Source organism: Drosophila grimshawi, unplaced genomic scaffold (assembly GCF_018153295.1).
Source record: "Drosophila grimshawi isolate 15287-2541.00 unplaced genomic scaffold, ASM1815329v1 contig_848, whole genome shotgun sequence".
NCBI lineage: Eukaryota > Metazoa > Arthropoda > Insecta > Diptera > Drosophilidae > Drosophila > Drosophila grimshawi.
The window spans coordinates 15,091,993-15,098,642 of NW_025063692.1; positions in this window are offsets into that span (position 1 = coordinate 15,091,993).

Genomic DNA, 6,650 nt, shown 5'->3' on the forward strand with positions numbered 1-6,650 from the left:
AGTCTCTAATCTAGAATCTGGATTGATTGAATAAAGTAATTTTTTTAAATTCTCATCCCGATGATGATAGTGGACAGTTGTCATAGCGTTGATTTAAAAGTCACTCAATCAGCAAACGTCAATAGTTTTAATTATCTGAAAATGTCGCACAAAATGCGAGTATCTATTTGGATATATGTATGTATGTTTGAGAATATGTTATAAAATGGGAATATGGCATGCAGTGCGGCTCCTGTGTTGCCATGAAAACGCAATTGCAATTCAAAATCGCAGTTTGATTTTAGTTTGGTTACCGGCAACTAATTTCCGCACCATCGACACGATGCCGAATCTGTGCGAACATCAAATTGGAACGACAAAACAGCGCATGAAATTAAATCGATCAATGGCATGCTGCAACTCAACTAGGGTGCAACCGTCAGAAGCTACGCTTTTCAATTCGGGGGGCAGCAACAGCAACAGCAACAGAAGTCAGCATTATTATGGCTGGATGACATTTTATCGTATTTTATTAGCAGTCACGGGCTACGAGTCCAATTCGATTTTACAATTCGTCGCACTTCATTTGCAAATTTGCGAGTGCGATGGTATTTGCGTCCATTCCAATAAAACGCTGAATATAAAACGTTGAATTTTCTTTTGCTGCCGTAACCTTTTGTAACCTTTTGCCAATTGCAATGTTCACGAGGTCAGGTCAAACCAAACCAGACGAAACCAGACCAAACCCGGCCCAAACCCGGCCCAAACCTGGCCCGGCCCAGCCTGGCCTGTCAACGTGGCATTGCATGTTGACCTAACTACACTCCCATCCACAGCAACGGGTGGAGGAGGTGTTTGTGTTAGAATTCGACTGCCTAACGACCCCAACGATTGTTATCGCATGCCTCTCAATTGATAAAGCTTTTCAATTATTTACAAGATTTTACACTCAGCCTAAAAGACGCTTGTCACTTATTTGCAAATGCCGCAAATTTTAACAAATTGCTGAATTGAATGCTACGGGTTTCAGCAAAGCTTTTTATTCTGATCTATCTGATGTCCTCTTCAATACCTAATCTGTCTATCAAGGACCTGTAGGATAAACAATTCTGAACTCATAATTTAAGTGCAGATCCTTACGAACTTTAATGTACCGATGAACCGTACTGATTAATTAAGTGCAATTCGTTGTTGAAATCTTACACATGTTGAAAGCGAAATATGAACACCAGGAATACGCATGGGAAGATGAAACCATCCACTTGTAAAGGGAAAGCCAAATGGAAGCAAATGCAACAGCGGCAGCAGTAAGTTTGGTGGAATAAGTAATGAGAATGCCATGTCTACCTACTCCCCTGTGAACAATTTTGCACTAAGTTCAGCGGTTATGTGACACTTACTTGGATGCTGAGAACGCTTCCCATCATATGCAAAGTGCGCTTACAAAACAGCTTATTTATTTGCAAAGAGGCTGTCTTAAGCAGCGTCCTGTGTGCGATTTAAAAACGGTCCACGATTTAAAGAAAACGCACACTTTTATTTCGATAAAAGAGCTTCTATCTGCACCCTGAACACATTTAATATGGGTAAAGCTGGTGCAATGAAGTTGTGCCAAAGTATGTAACAGACAGGAGGAAGCATCTCCCATCCAATAAGGAATATTTATTTTTGATTATAGACTTTAAATTTATTTAATTCTTCAATAATTCAACAATTTTAGAGGAAGGATATATTTATATATCATCGTCAAATGTTTCCCATTTTAAAAGCAATTATTGTTTTTTTATTTTATTAATTAAAATTACAAATAATTGGATTTTTGTTATTATTAAATTTGTTGTCAGCTTGCATTTGCATTTCATTGTATTTTTTTGTGTAATCGCTTTTTATGGGAGTGACATGATGACATGATTAAAAGAAATTTACTTTCTTCAATGTGTTAATGATTAAATATTATTTGCAATTTCCACAGAATAACCTGGAGAGCTTCTAGTGACTCATTTTGAATTGTGGCTTGCATTCCATACAGGGGAAATGACTGATTCGATATAGCCATGTCCGTCAACATTCTAATGTTACCTTCTGCCTGTTGCATACCTTTGCACTATTTTAGTAATTTTTAATTTGTACAGGGAAAAAAACTCTTGGCTCAAGTATATCAATGGAATGCCATTAATATTCGTGGCATTCACAAAAAAAAAATGAGGCAGAGCAACACAAGCTGTGGACCTGCAGACCCAAACCTAAACAGTGATCCTGGCTGAGTTTAGCCATTGAGTGGAATGTGAGACGAGCGGGGCGAGAACATCTGCTGCCTTGCATAGCGCTCGCAGAATATGTTACACCTACGCCTACACCTACACCCACAGCCACACATACACCCACAGGCACACTCGTGAAATGGTGTAAGTAAGGCTTGCGGGGCGTGACAGCTCCAAAAATGAAAAGAAAGAAAAAAAGAACGGCTGAGGCAGAGCTGCTGTGCTTGTTAAGATGAAGCTATCGTGAAGGGTCCTCGCTGCGGGTCTGCTCTGACACTGGGTTTGACTCTGGATCTACCTGTGGTTCGGGTCGCTGTCTTCGGTATACACGCAAGTTATGGGTAAATGCAAATTAAATTTTCACCGGCGAGCAACCAAACAAAAACGAAACGCACAAATCAAGTCCTTTGAATTTGTAAGGCCCGGAAGGGGGGAAAAGTTGAGTTGCTTGCTTCTTCTTTATTATATTATTTTTTTTGGGATTTCAGTTCATGTTGTTGTTGTTGTTGTTGTTGTTGTTGCAGTGGCCTTTTTATACCCTGTACCCATTAATAGGATGTCATTGGATGAAATGAAGATGTATAAGTAACAGGCGAAGGCATATACCATTCCAGAACATCTTCATTAGGTTGACCAGCTGAGTTGAGAACCTATTCATGTAAAATAAAAAACCTATAAGACCCCTAGAACATTTAGAAAATTTGTAATATGTGTAGTATTAATCACTTCTTAAATTGGAGGTACTTCATCTTACTTGTGGAATATGCATACAGCATTTGCAGCTAGTTTTAGACAGTGTGCGTATCAGGAAGGAAAAGGCATATTTAGTTCATGGGGTAGCAGGGTATCTCGTAGTCGGGAACAGTTCGCCAGAGTCCTCTCACTTGTTTATTTTATTATTGCTTAAATTTACGCCAAGAGCAATAAAATATTTTAATGGCCACATAAAACGCTGCAGCATTTGAAAATAAAATCATGAACACAGGACTTACAGCAGGCAATGTTCTCTCAACTTGAAAGCGGTACTTAAGTGAGGCCGGGGGTTCGATGAGGGAAGAGGGAGAAAGAGAGAGAGTGAGGGGTGTTATGTTTGTACAAATCTGAAACGTGTTTCAGCTTGCTTTTCAGTCCTTGCTGCTGTTGTTATTGTTCTGTTTTGTTTTGATGGCTTTCATAGACAAGCGAAAACAATTTGCCAAATGAAAATGCGCTGCGAATTTTTAACGCGTATTTTACGCATTTTGTTCAAATTTATTTGCAACCCTTGGCACAAAAATGCAAGACTCATAAACATAAACAGCAACAATTTAAAAGTCCAACGGCTAATAAATTATTAGTTCGACAATATAAGAGCAACAAACATTTACTTAACTGTTCACCAAACAATGGGTGTCAACTAAAAGTGTTTCCAAGACATTCAATTAATTCGAAATGGCGACCCGATTCTGCCAAAAGCCCAAGACCGCCCATAAGACCCCCCCCCCCCAACCCCTCCCCACCATATCCGCAGGATATCACCTGCAGCATTCGGTCGAGTTCTCAGCCTCCCTTTGATGCTCGCCCCTGTCAGCATTGCACCTTGTAAACACTGAGCCAATTAAACGCTCATTAAGTGCGCATTCAGCATGCGGAAAGGGCGACCGCTGAGTGGAAATGGGGACGAGGACAGAGACGAGGACGGAGACAACGATGAGGATGAGGATGAGTACAAGGGCAAGCCGCTTCACTGTCTCGAGTTAATTTTAAAGCACTGTTTATGGCGCGGTCAGGTGAAAAGCCGCTGGGCAGATGAGGGCATAACAGCAAAGGCAACAACAACAACAAGAACAACAACAACAGATAAATATTTGAAAAAAGTTGCAAGCATTTTGCATTTTTCATGCTCATTATATTTTGAGAAACAGCTCTTTTTACCTGACCTTTTCGCAACAAATTGTATTTTTTTCAGGCTTTCGCCCAATTAGCCAAAATGTTCATATGTTTATGGTCTAAAAGAGTTTTATACGGGGTATCCTTGCAACAAATGTATTCTCATTTTACACTTGAATACCCACTTATTTATTATTTCAGGTATTTCATATTTTTATACTCTGATAACGAAGGTATCAAGTAACGTTCTCACTTGTATTTTTTTTCATTTAAGGTTTTTCATTTATTTACTCCCTTTAATTTGTATTTAATCGAGTTTCTATATAATTCAATTATAGAATTTTAAGATGAGTTCGTTCTGTTCTGAACATCTGAATGCTGAATTTCAAAATAGGAATTCAAAACTTTCTAAGGCCTTAACTTTGTGAAAAGAGACCCTATTTTCTAAAACCAAGGCATTTATATCATGGCTTGATCTCTATATGAGAACTGCATTCAAAGTTGCAAATGCTTTTTGAGCTCGAAATATATGTTCAAATTATTGCCTTGAAATATGGTTTTTGAGACGTTTCAGAACTTTCCAAGGCCATAAATTTGTCAAAAGTGCAATTAACGCATTAATAATGTTGTTTTTATTATTATATTTATATTATGAAGTGTTTAAAGCATCATCATATAAAAGTAAATTCCTGAAAAGAATGTACAGCTTTGTGATGCAAGACCATATGAAATATATATTTCAATGGGTACTGAATGAATCTACAATGCATTTAACTCACTCGTTATAGCTGTTAATCTCATCATCAATATAATTGAAATCGAATAACAATCTTCACTTATTTCGGACAAGACCTATTATTCAAATGTGTCAAAATATCGTTACGCAAGGTACAACTGGTACCTGCATTCATGCAATTGTCATCAATACAATTTCCATTTACATTCTGACGGCCATTTCCATTTTCATTTCATTCCAGTCTCGTTGGCCGTTTCAGTTGCAGTTGCAGTTGCAGTTACATCCAATGGCCAATGTCACAAAATTAAAATTTATTTTCAGACAATTCTTATTTAAAGGCCTCTTGCAACGAGCTGCTGCAGCAAGCCCAGACCGGCTGGACACCGTGGATGCCATAAAAAGTAAAAGGAATACAGACAGATAGGCAAACATTCAGCGAGCTGGACAGGATCGAGGCCAGGCGCAGCTTTGTGTACGCTTTCCGTTGCTATTATTATTGTTGTCACATTTATGCACGTTTAATGGCAGCGACAATCGACCAGAAAATGTTCTTAGCCTTGGCCAACAGTGGCCTCGCCAGCGCCCACAATGCTGAATGATAAAAACAATTAAGAGTACAACGACGACGACAACAACGGCAACAACAATGACAACAACAATATTCGTTTGCTTGCAACTCAACCTATGTGTCTCTCTTTCTCTCCCTCTCTCTCTCTCTCTCTCTCTCTGTCTCTCTCTTTGCCTCTCTCTCCCGCATTGGCAACACATCTTCCGCATCATTCTGGTAGCCAACTCTTTTGGTAATTTTGGTTGGACCATATTGAAAAGTTATTGTTGAAGGAAAAACCCATTTGGATATTGTTTGTCATACTTGGACGGTAGTCGTTTCTCAACCGTATTTCTCAGTTCTTTATACCCCCCACAATTTCAGCCGTTGGCACACCCCGTTTGTCACAGTTGTGAGTTTCCAATAAATGACTTACACCACAGGCCAACTACTGTCCGTGTTCATATGTGCAGGCCAGCAGACGGACTCTTCCACTCCACTGGCACATTCAGTTAAGGATAGCCTTTGGAGCTGTTCGTATTGCTATTGGACACTGCCGTTGCCATTTGTTTGTGCTTTTAACGAGCACAGCTGTGCATACCAAGTGAAAATCACGTTTAAAAACTTGAAGGAACAGCTTTTGTAGGCACACCGAAGATTTCATAGCCCAGCAGACCAGAGTCCGCCTGCACAACTCTAAATTTAATTATGAATTTAAAAAACCGAATGAATTTATCAATGAGATGTTCATGATATGTTGCATATATGTAATAACACTCTTAATAAGGGAGCTGGGACTGGATATCATGAAAAATAAGAACGTTTTTCGTACTTATTATATGTGTTTGATATGGGAATCGTATTCATCAAAATACACGGATGTATTACAATGAATCTTTGGAATTGGCGTCCACAGAAACAGAGCTCGATATTCGAAGTTAATAATACAAAATCAAGTTTTTAACATACATTGAAGTTAATAGTAATACAAATGAAAGTCAAATTTTTATGGGAAAATTTAACAACATAATAATAAAATAAAGTCCTTGGAACCCGAGTAACCCACGGTACAAAATCTGAGGTCTTCGGGATTTGCTGGGTCGGAACAAAAAAAGAATCGGTACAGGATGGATCTGGACGAATAATTAGTCCTGTGCCCATCTCTAGTTCGAATACATACTAAGTTCGAATTCGATATACATAGTATGGTCAAAGCAGGTGTTAACTGAGGATTAGTGCCAACCCTCTCTCTCTGTTG